Source organism: Podarcis tiliguerta, assembly GCF_965153285.1.
Source record: "Podarcis tiliguerta genome assembly, chromosome: 1".
Classification (NCBI taxonomy): domain Eukaryota; kingdom Metazoa; phylum Chordata; class Lepidosauria; order Squamata; family Lacertidae; genus Podarcis; species Podarcis tiliguerta.
This window is the reverse complement of record NC_139534.1, coordinates 5407364-5423915: the sequence shown is the minus strand read 5'-3', so window position 1 is coordinate 5423915 and position 16552 is coordinate 5407364.

Genomic DNA, 16552 nt, shown 5'->3' with positions numbered 1-16552 from the left:
GGCTGCCTCTCTGTAATTTGTAAACTCCAAATTACTTGTCCTTTTTACTTGCTGTTTTTGCATCCGCATGTTGATGCTCCAAACATTGTATTTTGAATGCTAATGCTTTGTTTTGTAGTTTGACATGCTGTGGCATTCACTAAGCCACAGAGTTTATACACTGCAGAAGTCAGAGGTTTCTCTTCACTGAATGATTACAATCAAACCGTACCATAAGGACAGCAACCACATGAAGTAAGTATCACAAATCAAGTAACCAACAGGTTGACTTTCTCACTTGGTTGGGAGTCTTCCAGTCTTTCTTCCTCTCACACTTCTGGTCACTTCCAGTCTACTAGGCTCAGTCGGGAACCATTCCATTGGAGAAGACCAAGGTACTGCTCCTCATCACTCCTTTGTGGCTGTAATCATGCTGGTCTGATTTAATGAGATCTGTTTCACAGAGGTATGGTCTGATATAGAACTCATATCAAGGACATCATGGATGGACCATGCTGTTTCTTAAGGAAGTTAGCCTTCAGACATTGGAGGCTCCTCTGAATGCATGCAGGGCGGGTGGGAAAGGAGTCATCGCCATGTGTATTTGTTTATAGTGCCTTAGCAAGCAATGGAAGTGGCTGGGCACCTCCCCTGTAGCTGTGCCAATGAATATGGCACAGCAGGGGAGAAGCTGTCTCTCACCCAAAAGAGGGCCATTATTTATTCCATCCGCTCCCAAATCCATATTCCAATTGGCAGTGTTTATCCTTTTAAACTAGCAGGTGTACTTGCAGCCATCACTCGACTGCAATATTTGAATGCCTCAGGAATATTCCTACAAAAACTGAGCAGGGGTTAACATGGGGAACAAATTATTTTACTGGCTGCAAAGATCTCACTCACGGATGTGCTCAATCTTTAACAATAAAACTTGCATGACAAAGGCTTTTAATCTTATACACCTAGATAGCTCAGAGATGACTGTATACAGTCCCACTGATTTTGGATACCCTACTCCAGTGTAACACTGAATCAGCCTACAGTATAGTAGTGCCATCTGGTGACTACTGCTCTTAAAAATTCTCCATGGCCAGAGAGTAAAAACAGAAGAGATTTTATTCACACTTTTAGGAAACGATCACTAGTAGCAGCTTTAAGCAACTACAATGAACTAGATTTGTAAATATTAAGGGATCTATACAGTGCAAAGTCTGGGATCTTTGTTATGTTTCAGGGATCTCTGAAATGTGGCTTTGTGCATATACCCCGCTTTCTCATAGGTGACCACAATATTTTGGTGAAGTTCATGCTTACAGGGAATGCTAGCCGTGTGATTAGACTGGTTCAGACATAATGCTAAATGTTTAGTGCTATGAGAATGAGACCTGGTGAGCCTCAAACTCATGTGCTCCTCAACTTTGGATTCAGCTGCAAAGAGAAGTTTGGAACATTTTGCTTCCATTTTAGATGCTTAGCCTGGAGAAGAGGAGGTTAAAGGGTGATATGATAGCCATGTTCAAATATATAAAAGGATGTCACATGGAGGAGGGAGAAAAGTTGTTTTATGCTGCTTCAGAGAAGCAGACACGGAGCAATGGATCCAAACTACAAGAAAGAAGATTCCACCTAAACATTAGGAAGAACTTCCTGACAGTAAGAGCTGTTCGACAGTGGAATTTGCTGCCAAGGAGTGTGGTGGAGTCTCCTTCTTTGGAGGTCTTTAAGCAGAGGCTTGACAACCATATGTCAGGAGTGCTCTGATGGTGTTTCCTGCTTGGCAGGGGGTTGGACTTGATGGCCCTTGTGGTCTCTTCCAACTCTATGATTCTATGATCCCATGATTCTAGATTAATCCCACTTTGCTACATCATTTGAACTTGACAAACTATGCTTAATTAACTGGTTTGTTGAATTCCAAAACATAGAGTTCGGAGGTTATGGCTGTAATCCTCTACACAAGCTTCAGTTTAGCTTGTGAAATTCAGCATAGTGGTAAAAAGATTATTCTGGCAATGCAAGCATTCCTGCTTGACTGATGGAAAGACCTTGCCTCTTCTTGCTCCACATGCTATTCTGGGGGTCCTCGCAATCCCTGAGAGCAGATTGGAGGGAGGGGGCATATCTGGGGAGCAGGGAGGGGGACCCCCATTGCACTAGTGAGAACTTTTGCACTAGTTCCCACCAGTGGAACAGCTTAGTTGAATCCGGTCCATAATCTATCAACAGGACTGTGGACTTAAATTTTAACATTAATTTGACTGTTAGATGCATATGCCCTTTAAAGTCAAAAAAGTATAAATTAATGTAAGTTGATCTGTGTAGACACATCTGGATATCCAAACATAATTGCATGGGAGTCTAATTAAAATCTGTTTTCTAAGATTTGCACAAAAGTCCAAACAAAATGTTGGTTACTAGAAACTGGTCACCAAGCAACTGGGTTGAAAACGTATGAAAACCAACGCTGTCATTCCTTTTTGTTGAAACCTTTTTATTGCAGCATTCCAAAGCATCATGATTCCTCATACACCAAATGTAGAGATGATACTCCATTGAAAATTCATCTTCTTTTTTTTGATAATGTGCAATGCAGTCCTATTTTACAAATACAGCCTTCTTAGCTTTATCAGCCATAAATTATCTTCAGATGTTGCCACGTGGTTACTAATAAAATTTCCTTGGCGATCATCTAGATAACCTACTGTGAAAGGTTCCAGAGATTTACAGGCGTGTTACTCTTCTGCCCATCAATTCCTGGATGGAATATTGCTGACTTTAGATACCATCTTGTGATGAGTTCACTGGGCATAAAAACCATTTAAATTTTCTCAGAAGTAAGAAATAAATCAGCTGTGAACAATGTGCTAGGCAGAAGACATTGCTAATGTGCATCACACTTTTACTATCACAGTTAGCTGCCATCCATTCTGAATGGGCTCCGTTTAGCATTTGGGCCAGGCAGCTCTCTGGGGCTTTAAGAAGAGCTTGAGCTAAGGGGGGACAAGGAGAGATTAGAGCTGAGCCCCAGGTCCCCCCCCCCATCTTTAAAACTTGCCAGTGGAGCATATTGAAGGTACAAACTGCACAAGGCCTGTGTCATTTTACAATGCTGAAAATCCGCCTAATAATAGTAATTGGAGTAGTAAACCAAAGCAATTTCAGTGACTGGGGTCCCATGGTATGGAGATGAGCAGCCCGGAGGTGCTCATCTCTCCTGAGCTGAATTTCCTCCCTTTCTTCTACTATCCATCTGTTCTTAATCTCTATGGCTTTCACCCTCTCCATTTCAAGCTACATCCTGGACTGCTCTTAAGATCCTTACTTTCGGGCATTTTCATTCAAATTTAATTCTGGAGTTTTCCCAAATGTCTGATTTCTGTGCAGAAATGCTCATCACAGGGTTTGAAGTCATGAGAAAACTGATAACATCAAGGAAGGCAAGAAACTTAAGACGAAAAATATTATGAAGGCTTTTATTCATTAGATTTCTAACTGGTGAATTCAGGCTGGGTAACAAAAACCAGATAATATTTTATATCATACAATTAAAATAACACCAAACCTAGATCTGCAACCCAGCTCCTGAAAACCTGCTTAAAGGCTACCTGTCTGCCTGTTTCCTTCCTTCCTTCCTGGCTCAGTTTCTCAATGCTTTTCACAGGGAAGGAATGCCTGGTACACACAGCAGCATGTGAAAACATCTCCCTGCAGACTTAGCTGTTAATATTTGACAAATGATTAAGGATGTTAAGAACAAACATGAGGAAAGAAAAGCACCCAACCTGTCCAACTAAAGGAGTGAATAGAACCTGAACAGATAGGTACCTAGGCTCTAGGTGTGCGATCAAGAACCCTGCAAAACACAGTTTCCTCGGTTGTGTGTACAGAGCCTATATGCATACAGCTGTCCATTCTGACTTTCACGGTGGCTGGGGACAAAGAATGCAATCTTGCGTACTTCTTCATGCATTCACTCTGCATGCAGTTGTATGGCGAGGCCCTGGGGTCTCCAGTTCCCCTTAGGTAATAAACACACAGACACAAATATTTTGAGTTAGTGGGATAAATAAGGCCACAACTTTATTGGTTACAGATGTGAGCGGTTTGGATTAGGCATTGGGTGAAACCAGACTATAGCCTGACTCCTGCCCATCTGCAGGAAGTCTCTGAAGGGTCAACCACCGGTGGGGGAGCCCTATGATATACAACAATTAGGAGCACCCCCAGGGTTCCCGATGGGGTCGTGCCATGGGCCTAGCCCACGCCTAGGCTTCGGGAGAGGAACCACGTCCCCGGATCCCGTGAACAAGACTTACCCAATGCCTAATCACCACTTGAGCCCCAAAGGCTTGCTGCCAACACCCTCACACCTGCAACCAATCCCTAATGCCCTTAGCGATATTGGCCAACCAAATATCATTTCCCCTATCGGAAAGCTGAACGCCATCATTGCAAAACAAGGACTCCTGTCAAAAGTATTGGTGGGGTACTGTGTCACCTGACTGTTCAATAGTTGCACCTCCTTGCCACCATACAATTTTCTTGGCCGTTTATTGCCGCCAGGTGGGGGCAGTCATGCCAACAATGGCTCTCCAATAGCTGTGACCAGATTAAAGTCGAATCTGGGTACAAGGCAGCCAGCTTATCACAGTCCTCTTTGAAGTTCCAGGTTAGGACAATGCCCTTCCTTAGAACCAAATTGTTCTCTCCACGTTCAACAATCAAAGTGGGCCATGCTAGATAGCTCTGGCCATCACAATTGGCATAAACTCTTCCCATTTCATGCCACGCCTTGTGATCCAGGAGACTCTTGACTTATTCTGGAAGCCCCAGCACCATGTGCAACCAAAGATACTGGGCCGTAAAGAAGAAAATAAAGCAACGAGGGTGAAATAACATAAAATGTATGCTGCCAATTAATGGCACAGGCGCTTAGGCAAAAACTGCCCCTCCTATTATTTACTAATGTTTGTTATGCTACGTGCCTCACCCAAAATGGCCTCCAGAGAGGCACAAGGGGCAGAGCCACGTGCCTCACCTAAGATGGCCGCCAGACATGGCTGGGAGTCACGGGGAGGTCCCGGGTGCTCTCCCACAACTCCACCCCCCAGGAAAAGGGAGTGGTTTTATCTGAATAGAGCTTGAAATTCTGTTGTTTACCATTGTCCTAGGACTGATTCATATGCATATTGGGCAACATTCCACATTTCATCGCTTGAAGAGTTAGTGACCAACTTCCAAAATTGTGAGCTGACTCCATTGAAAGGTGTTGTGTTTTCAGTGACGTCAGCTGATACAACAGGCCTGTTTGCAATACCGAAGTAGATGTGAAGCCCATTTCACATGTACAAGTCTTTGCCTGGTGTTGTGAGTTATTGACTGATTGCCGTGTGAACACATTCTAGCAAAGAGAGTTTTTAAATATTCAATAGGTTAAACCCTGAGCTGAGTGTATAGTTTTCAACAGAAAACAGCCAATCAATGGAGCAACGATGATACAAAGCAGCTGGGAATTTGCCCCCTGACCTGTACATGTTTCCCCCCACTCAGCCGTCTTCTATCCAGTAGTTTGAAGCACAACCTGATGACTGATAAGTTTTCTTTTACTTTACACACCACAAAAACACATCGATGCTCTCTACTGTACTATTTTCAGAATAAAGAGAAAGAATTAAATTACACTTTAACAGCACAACACTGTTAACACCAAAGGTCAGGAAACCTTTAAGTAAGGTCACCGTATCGATTGCAGCACTGAAAGGATTAACATCAAATACTTGGCCATGAAAGGCTGAAAGGAAGTAAATTCAGCATGATATATTGAAACTGGTTTCTTTCATACATAGCAGAACTACTGACATAACAGGTTTATTGTTCAAACCAAGTTATGTTGCCTTGCCAACTTATATTCTGAGCTATCCAAGCAGATTTAATGTTTGTGCAATAATGACATCTCTCCCTCTCTTTTCCTTTGTTCCTTTCCCTTTCTTAAATTGTTAAAGAAGAGTTCGTGCCTACCTAGGAAATGACCTTAATCAATTTAGTTCCAGAGACAAGGATGAAAACTGCAGTTCTTGGGTTTTTTTTGCTTCTTCACAAGAGTAAATCACTATTGTGATGATCAAGGTGTAAGAGCCGCAGCTTGGCAGAAACTTTTGTTGCATTTCCCAGCAATTCCGTATTCTTGTTTTGGGTCACTTGGATTTGATTGGCAGGTATTTTGAATAGCACAATGATCAGCAAATGATACTAGAAATATCCTGGAAAGACGCAACACCAGCATGCATACTTTGGGCAGTAACTCTGGCCTGGTCTGGTGTATTTGGGTGTTTCCTAAGTGAAGCATTTGACTGACACGGGCCATTTTGAGGAGCTGCCATTTTACTCGGGCTGCCATACGTCCTGATTTTCCAGGACATGTCCTGAAATTTGCCTCCGAAAATGGTGTCCTGGGTTATTTTTCAGAAATCAGGCAAATGTCCTGAAAAACTGTCAGTGGTGGTTATATCGTGCCGAAAATGCATTAAAAAGCTCCAAAACTCAAAAATTACTGTAGCTTTCAATTTTAAAAAGCTCAATAATTTTGGTGGTTTCCTAAAAAAAAAAAAAATTCAATAATTTTGGGGTCTTCCTTTTTGAAATATGGCAACCCTACATTTTGCAATGCTTAAAATCCTGAAAAGTGGTCTTGGCTTACTACAATGTACAGTATGTTGCGTTTCTTTTGTATAGTCTGTCCAAAAAATCCACCCAGAAACTTGCTATTTTCTAGTTACTTACTAATTGGAGGTTCATGTGTCTAGCGTCAGTCATGCCTTTCCCATATCAAACTGGTATTTCAGAAGCCCTGTCTCTTGCTGACCTTCTTTGGTCCAATTCTGCTTGGAGAATCTGGATTTTCAAATCCAGGGATTTGAGACTCCTTCTGCTGTGCTACATGTTTCAAGAGCCTTGTGGCAACAGACTTTTTCAAATGGTCTGTGCAAGGTATCTTTGAATCTGGATAATTAAAGTATGTTACTCAGATTCCAAAAATCTTTATGCAAGCTTTTCTCCAGGTTTTGGTGATTTATTTTGGTAAAATATATGTGTTTTGGTACTTCTCCAAACCTTTGGGTTCCACCAAGTCTATTGATACCTTCCTCTTGTGTATGGATGGTGCTGATTTATGTAAGGACTGGTATTTAATAATAATAATAATAATAATTTTTTATTTATACCCCGCCCTCCCCAGCCAAGGCCGGGCTCAGAGCGGCTTACAAGCAATAATAAAAACAAGATGAATGATTACAACTTAAAACAAAAGTAAAGTACAACATTAAAATAATGGAACATTAAAATATTAAAAATTTAGACACTTGAGTTACACATGATTATATATGATGATGGATCCCTTAGTGCTCATCTTGGGATGGTGAAGATAGAAGAGGAATCTTTTCTTGGGAGCTTTCTAAAGAGGTGGCACTCACAACACATGACCCCCTTGACCGGTCAGTGGGATAGTGATAACCTGCATAACACTTAAGTATGTCTAATGCTAAATGGCATCTTCACAAGGAGGCAAAGTAATGCTCATTCCATTACATGCCCAGGGGCCGTGTACCTGCCCCCATTGGCTGTAACAGTAAACATAGACACAGACAACACTGTTGAGTTAAAATTAGGCCACAACTTTACTGATTACAAATGTGAGTGAGTTTTGGCTTGACATTGTGTAGTCACCAACTCCTCCAGCCCATCTGCTGGAGGGATACCAGAGGTCAAGCCTGATCTGGGTTTGACATACATCAAATAGCTGCAATCCCTACAGACTAGCCACATTAGAATTGTAGAGTTGGAAGGGATCCCAAGGGTCATCTCGTCCAACCACCTGCAATGCAAACATCTCAACAAAAGCATCCCTGACAGGTGGTCATCCAACCTCTGCTTAAAAACCTCCAAGGAAGGAGAGTCCACCACCTCCAGAGGGAGACCATTCCACCGATGAACAGCTGTTACCATCAGAAAGTTCCTCCTGATGTTTAGTCGGAATCTCCTTTCTTGTAACTTGAAGGCATCGGTTTGGGTCCTACCCTCTGGAGCAGAAGAAAACCTGGAGTTAGTGAGGGCCCTGTTGGGATACTGCCATGGAGACAAAGTCCATCATGACTCCACGTCGTCTCCGGACGTCCATCGATCTCCCGTAGAAACGTAGTATCAGCAATTAGCGACACGAGCTCCAGAAATAGCTTGCCACATTCCAGAGCTGATGCACGCTCTGTCAGCAGATAATGCACAGCGAAAGATGCACTCAGGAGAGCATTATTTACAAGTTTATTCAGCGTTGATCAGAACAAAGAAAACATGACTGCCTGCTTCAGTGTCTCAGGCACAGAGAGAGAAACAAAAGCAAAGACACAACATAAACTTCCTGTGAACAGGAAATACGCAGACTCTGTGACTCACAAAGCCTGCTCCCTTTTAAGGTGGAACGGAAATATCCTAACAGGCCCTGCCCTCCCAGGCCTGGTGGGAAAAGGCCTGCAAGGCAGGCTCTTCCAGGACTCCCAGCCACAATAATTTCTTGGCAAAGGCCATTTCCCACAGTTCCTGTCATCTGGAACTGGCTTTACCACCAGCAGCACCAACACACTGATAGCCCGTCCATGGCTACTAGCAACCTTTTTGGGCAGGGCTGGAAGAATAAATTCAGCAGATGAAGCTTTTCACACCACTGTATCTCCATGACAGAGAAGCGTTTGCTGCCAAATTTCTGATTGGATATACAATGGATTAAGATAGTTGAATTCAGAGAAGTACTGAGAATGATCGCGAAAAGGCAGTTTTTAAAAAGGAAAAAGTTTGGGGTTTTCTTTTTTCTTTTTAAATAATATTTATTAGAAGTTTTATAGTTACAGAAAAAAAAAGTATAAGAAAAAAAACACGCAATAAAAAGTTAACAAACAATACATCAAGAATAGAAAAACAACAACAGTACAACAAAACAAGAAAAAACATTTAAACACACATCCAAATTTCATATCTTTATCTTTCATTTGCTTGTTTCCTCGACTTCCTCTCACCTCCCTTTTTTGTATTCTAGTTCAAATTAGCTAATTCAGCAAATCCTTTCCCTCTTTCTCAATTTTTTTGTTCTATAATTTATCTTAACACGATCTAATTTTAAATTTTCCACTTTAACCCATTAACAATCAGTTTTGCATAATTCTTAATAACATTTCTGCTAAAACCATATCACTTCATTCCAGTATTCTTCTAACATTCATTAATTTTGCAATATTTCTGTAAATATTGGGGGGGGGGAGTTTGGGGTTTTCTATGAGATTAATATTATGGGAAGTGCATTTGTTTAGTGTTTAAAATGGCAAAATCTTAAATTTACAGGAGGATTAAGGAGAAGCAGGTTAGCAGATTCAGAAGGTGGGAACTCCATGAAGGAAGTGGGATAATATGCCTTTAAAATGTAAGCTGCCCTGAGCCTAGAAAGAGCTGGATGTGAATGGGAAATAAGGAAGGAACAGACAAATATTTACACGGTAGCCTCATGCGTCATAAAGTCAAATATTATGCTCTTTCCTGGCAAGTAGTCCCACATGAATTAAATGGAAAAAATTAAATAAAATGCACATTCTTAGAAAAAACCAAGAGCAGTAGCGTCTGCATTTTCTCCTGGCCCAGACAGGATTGGATGCTTGAATATGTTCAGCATTCCTTTCTGCGTATAGGGCACAGTTTGAAGGGAATCCAGATGTGAAGGTCAGCTTCCAGATGTGGGTTGTATTTACTGGATCAGGATTCTCAGCACAGGACGTGTGTCAGCACTTTCTTCCAGTATCTTAGGCCGGTCCACAAGTGGGTGGGGACAGGAACATCGTCACACGCAGGTGATCATTCCACCAGTGCAAGAATCTCCGCTTACCAGAGCGAACCATCTCCCCACGCACTGTTCTGGCGGGGGATATCCTGACCCTCCTGAGCAGATCTGGATAGTATGTGGTGGAGGAGAGGAGGTGAAAGTCCCATTGTACTGGCTTATGCAATAACTTAGATTAATCTGTTTCTTTTGTGTTATTTATTTACAAAAGAACCAACTCACATGCAATTAGAATATTATGGTCAAAATTATTTTACAGCAATTTCAAGACTGCAAAGAGGCACCAATAATGCCCAAGATTGCTTTTTATAATCATAATCATTAATTTAATAGAGTAAAGCATCTGTCAAATGAAGGAGTCATCATACATAAGAAAAATGCAGAAACTCAGTATGAGGTAAACTGCCATGATACCGGTGTTTTCACCATTAAATTGCACAATGAATGAAGAGTATTCTCTTCTGGAACAAAGAAATGGCAACTTGCCTGATTAACCAATTCACAAATGGGGAAAAAGGTATAAATCCTAATGTTCCAACCAACTTACTGAAGCAAAAACTTTGGGTTCTTGATGTACTTATTAGTGGAGCTTAAAAGAAACGGTAGTCAGTGACCCCAGAAGTTTGCAGAATTGATGCTTCCAAGTGACTGCCTTTCTAAATCTGTTTGCTGCTTGATAAGAGTCTCATTCACCAGCCTAGAAGCCTAAAATGTTGAGCTACAGGCAGAATCAGCATCTGCTTGCTATCAGCAGGTGTGCTCAGGATTCTTAACCCTGATTAAAGGCTGGAAGAGGTGAGAGAGGCTCAGAGAGGCTTCACATGCTTGGATGAAACAGACACTATACAAATTGCTGTGATTAAATCTGAGCCAAGGCCCAGAGGGGGTCCAGTGATAAGACCTGTTTTGACTATCAGGCCTCCACCTTAAATATGTCAGCAAATAACATTGTACATCTGCATATGCACAGAGTGCATTTCTAGCCCTATTTTTAACACATCTGTCTAGAACATACTTTACTAATTAAAGTCAACTTACCCTTTGGTGAGGGACGCAGAGACTAGGACTTGCCTATCAGAAGGTCGGCGGTTTGAATCCCCGAGACGGGGTGAGCTGCTGTTGCTTGGTCCTTGCTCCTGCCAACCTAGCAGTTCGAAAGCACATCAAAGTGCAAGTAGATAAATAGGTACTGCTCCGGTGGGAGGGTAAACGGCGTTTCCGTGCGCTGCTCTGGTTTGCCAGAAGCGGCTTAGTCATGCTGGCCACATGACCCGGAAGCTGTACCCCGGCTCCCTCAGCCAATAAAGCGAGATGATCGCCGCAACCCCAGAGTCGGCCACGACTGGACCTAATGGTCAGGGGTCCCTTTACCTTTACCTTACCCTTTGATCAATATGGGGATCCTTTAGCCCCAGGTAGCAGCACTGTTGACCTTGGTCAGGCAATGCCATCCTAACTCAAAGAATCAGGTCAGTCAAGACAAGCTGATGGCATGTAGTGGTTTGTGGCAGCTAGACAAATCCATCCTTATTGAAATTCTTTTGCCCGAGGAGAAAACACTACAGTATCAGATAAGTGATATTGATTGCCACATTTGGGGATGCTGGGGGTGGAGGTGTCCTAAAAACTGTTTTAATTACAATATGATACAATAAAAAGCTGGCTTCTTTATAAGATTTGTCCAACAGCTCCACTAAGTCCTGGTGATTCAGCAAAGTTGATGCACTTAGCTAAAAGATAGCAACAGTTTTCACACATGGAATGACTGTTGTGCTTAGAGATGTACAGTTGTACCTCGGAATTTGAATGCCTTGCGACTCAAAGGTTTTGGCTGCTGAACGCCGCAAACCCAGAAGTGAGTGGGTTTCGGTTTGCAAACATTCTTTGGAACCTGAATGTCTGACGCGGCTTCTACAGCTTCCGATTGGCTGTGGGAGCTTCCTGCAGCAAATCAGAAGTCGCACCCTGGTTTCTGAACATTTTGGAAGTCGAACGGACTTCCAAAACAGATTCCATTTGACTTCTGAGGTATGACTGTATTCCTATGCTGCTAGCAAGGGTGAAGCTCTTGGAATGACTGGACTGTTTGTTGGTTAGCTTGCTGCAGGATTGCTAATTGAAATAGTACAGTGGTGCCCCGCAAGACGAATGCCTCGCAAGACGGAAAACCCGCAAGACGAAAGGGTTTTCCGTTTGCAGAGGCGCTTCGCAAGACGAATTTCCCTATGGGCTTGCTTCGCAAGACAAAAATTGACGAAAAATTTTGAGGTTTTTTTCCCGCTTCAAAACCCCTTTTTCTGAAGCGCTAAGCTGCTAAAAGCATTTTAGCAGCAAAACCGCTAATCCCTTAAGCCTTTAATAGGTGTTAATAGCCCTTAAACTGCCAATAGCGCTAATAGCGCTAATCCGCTAATGGGCTTGCTTAGCAAGACGAAAAAACCGCAAGACGAAAAGACTCGCGGAACGGATTCTTTTCGTCTTGCGAGGCACCACTGTACTTTGTGAGTGGATTTGCACATTGCAAACAAGTAAGAGATATGAAGAAGGAGTTACCTCTGTGCCCTCTCTTTGTGTTCTGCATGTCTGAAACACATGAACTCCAGCTTCACAGTTACACAGAAAGCATGAAAAAAAGCAACCCGGTGTTTGAGGTCTGGTACCACCTCCACTGCCATCCTCTGTCCCATGGTGTGGCTCCGGTGGTCATTGGGAAACACTATAGGCTCTCCCACTGGCCCCAGGATTCAAATTCACCTGCTTGCAATCTTTGACCAATCATGGGTGGACTTGGGGGCATTGCCATGGGGGGGGGGCTGAGTCAGACTCCTGGAGTCCTCACTCAAGTCCACTTCCTGAGGAGAAAAAGCCAGGTTGGTCTCAGCCTGATCTCAGCCAGGTTGGCTTCAGATCTCTCTCCCACCCTCCCATAATTCATTATATAGTGTTCTGCTTTGCAACTGTGCTGTTCCTGGATTGACCTTGCTATGGTTCTTATGGTATTCAGGGCCAGGGAGAAATTTCTCCCATCAGACAAATTGGGCCCTTCTGAGGGTTTGGCCTTCCTCATAGCAATTGTCACAACTTCTGGTGCATATGGCATTGGGTAAGTCCCTAGTCTTTGGCAGAAGGGTAACTGGGAGCCTCCCCCCCCCCCTTGATGGTGTGGTATCCCGTTAGAAGGATCCATAAGGGAGGCGCTTCTATCCTTGTGCCAGGTAGAGGCTCAAGGCCAGAGCGCTCCCTGATGGTTTCCCTCGGGCCTCCACCCACCGCATGATGTCAGACTGTATCACAGCTTGACTTATTATTTACTAGATTTTTAAAATGCGGGTTGTAAAACTGGTTCTTACGTTAGAACATTTACAGTCTGTGGAGAATATTCTCCAGAGAATTTTCTAGCAGGGAATATTCTCATTCTCGAGAATATTCTCACGGTGGTGCTGTGGGTAAAACCTCAGCGACTAGGACTTGCCGATTGCATGGTCGGCGGTTCGAATCCCCGCGGCGGGGTGCGCTCCCGTTGCTAGGTCCCAGCGCCTGCCAACCTAGCAGTTCGAAAGCACCCCCGGGTGCAAGTAGATAAATAGGGACCGCAGGAGGGTAAACGGCGTTCCGTGTGCTGCGCTGGCTTGCCAGATGCAGCTTGTCACGCTGGCCACGTGACCCGGAAGTGTCTTCAGACAGCGCTGGCTCCCGGCCTCTAGACTGAGATGAGCGCACAACCCTAGAGTCTGGCAAGACTGGCCTGTACGGGCAGGGGTACCTTTACCTTTATTCTCACCTCACCTCACTACACAGATGCATGCCAGCCCCCTCAAATTTGGGCAGAACTCGGCACCTGTGCTCTTCTCTATTCTTCTGCACCAGTTCTCTCCTCTATCTCAGAGTTTCTTCAACAATAGTCTGCCTAAACTGAATGTGCTGGAAAACTGTGATTAGACAAAGCCAGAAATTGAGATGGTTGCTGACCTATGAGCCCATGGCCAGTGTCTGGAAACAGCAGGTAGCATGTAGCTCTTGTGAAGATAGCTATACATACTTCCCATCTTCATATCATCGTTGCTCATCATTCATCCATTTCCGAATATCAAATTAATTTTCTTTGACCGTATTCCACTAATCTGGCACCTTGAAACTCACGCTGCTGAATCCCATTCTTAGTCCCTCAGGGGAAGTTTCAGCAGGGTTTTTTCTTCAGCCCTAAAACCAGTCCACTAAAACCCAGCCAGTGTGTAGAAATAGATGTTGCTTCGTTTGAGACACCAAGAAATGGTGTCAGAAACTTTGATACTTTAATAAACTTTAAGAGATGTAAACAGCTCAATGACAGTAGCAGAAAAATCTTCAGAAACTGAAAACTTAGTTGTACAGGAAACAGTGCAAAGCAGTTTTCGGCCTATTGTAGGAAGTGTCACTTAGATTAAGCCTGGTGCAGAATGGATCTTCATGCAGAAGACACACTCTACTTGAGATAGAAGGACAAAATCTGGGAGGGGTAGCTAATGCTGCAGAAGACATAATCAGGATTCATGATGACAGATTAGAGAACTAGGCCCAAACTAACAAAATGAATGTCAATAGGGTTTCACACTTAGGCAGGAAGAAACAGGTACACAAATATAAGATGGTTTACTAGTAGCACATGTGAAAAGGATCTAGGGGTCTTCATAGACCACAAGCTTAACATGAGTCAACAGTGTGATGGAGCAGCAATAATAATAATAATAATAAATCTAATGCTAATCTAGGCGGCGTCAACAGAAGTATAGTGTCCTGATCAAGGGAAGTAATAGTACCACTCTATTCTTCCTTGATCAGACCACACCTAGAATACTGTGTCTAGTTCTGGGCACCACAATTTAAGAAGGATGTTGACAAGCTGGAACAGATGCAGAGGAGGGGAACCAAGAAGATCAAGGATCTGGAAATCAAGCCTTATGAGGAATGGTTGAAGGAGCTGGGTATGTTTAGCCTGGAAAAGAGAAGAATGATATGAGAGCCGTCTTCAAATATCTGAAGGCCTGCCTCATGGAAAATGGAGCAAGCTTGTTTTCTCCTGCTCTGGAGGCCAGGACCTGAATAAATGGATTCAAGTTATAAGAAAGGAGATTCTGACTTAGCATCAGAAAGAACTTCTGACAGTAAGAGCTGTTTGACTATTGGAGGGAGATTTCCAGCCGGTGGCAGAGGACAGAGTGACTCCAGAAGACATAGGTGTAAAAACCCAAACTCAAACGAAGACTTTATTACAAAACAATAAACTCAAACTCTGGTGGGTGCTGCCAGCAGTGTCTCTAATGTGTATCACTCTCAGTGCTTGCCAAATCTCACTTGCTGTTTCAAGGTCTCGCACATGAGATAACTGAGACTTCTCTAAACTCAAAATTAAATTGGCATAGGCTTTGTCCTCCAGCCTTTGGTCTGCTTCATCTACTTCTTCATCCTCCTCTTTTACAGGAGGGTTAACAATAACAGTCCAACATTGTTCTTTCTTTAAAAACACCTGCATCTATAAACTCCATGACATATAATTGGACTCTCCCAGTTTCTCTACTGGAAAATAGGAAGCTCCCCCTTGAGCTCCAGCTCCAAGTCCAGCCATGGCTCCACCCAGCCTTCAGCTCTCCACTCAGTCCTTACTCACACGTGGCTTGAAGAAATGTTCGGCTCCTGGTCTCAGACTCTCCCTGCCGATGCCTTCACACAGCCAGCTGCTTGAGAAATTCTGAGTTGCTTCCAGTCTCTGGGTTCTTTTCGCGCTCTGTCTCTGCCCACTCAGGACTGGGGACTGGGCCCATAACCTATTGGAGGGAGATTTCCAGCCGGTGGCAGAGGACAGAGTGACTCCAGAAGACATAGGTGTAAAAACCCAAACTCAAACGAAGACTTTATTACAAAACAATAAACTCAAACTCTGGTGGGTGTTATTCCTGCAAGCAGGCTACAAAACTCAGCTTTTTCTTTTACAGCAACGGCCAGCTGCAGCCAATTAATCCCAGAAACTTCTTAAAGGTATACACAAATGTTTCTGTGCCGAATGTCCCCTAACATTGACAGTAAAAGGGACTCCCTTGGAAGGTGGTGGACCCTCCTTCCTTGCAGGTTTCTAAGCAGAGGTTGTACGGCCATCTGTCAGGGATGCTTTAGCTGAGATTCCTGCATTGCAGGGGGTTGGACTAGATGACCCCTGGGGTCCCTTCCAATTCTAAAATTCTATGATTTTATGAAAATGTATGATGTTGGACAAACCGGTTGACTGCCTTCACAACCTTATCAATATTTGTATATATAGAGAGAGCAAATAGGCTGAGCCATGGCATTTTGACTGATGTCTTAAAACTGAACAGTACATGTGAAGCCATTAAAAAAATCAGCAGTGTCCCAATGGTGCGGCCATTACACCTCAAGATGGATATTCTGGTGGAGAGAAATAAACATTTGGAATTTCCAGTTTTTTTATGTTTTCAATGCTTTCTTCTACCTTCCCCCAGCTAAATTTTCAATGCTATAATATAGTGAGGAGATGGAAGTTGATTTGTCCTAGAACTGTGCCCATTCATACTGGAGGAAATTAGGCATTAGTAGTTATAAATATGAAGAAAGAGGCTGCCAAATATTTTTACTTGATGGTACAAAACAGCCTCATGATTTGTAAGAGACTGGTACAGTTTCTGCAGGAGGGAAACAAAGCCAGCAGAG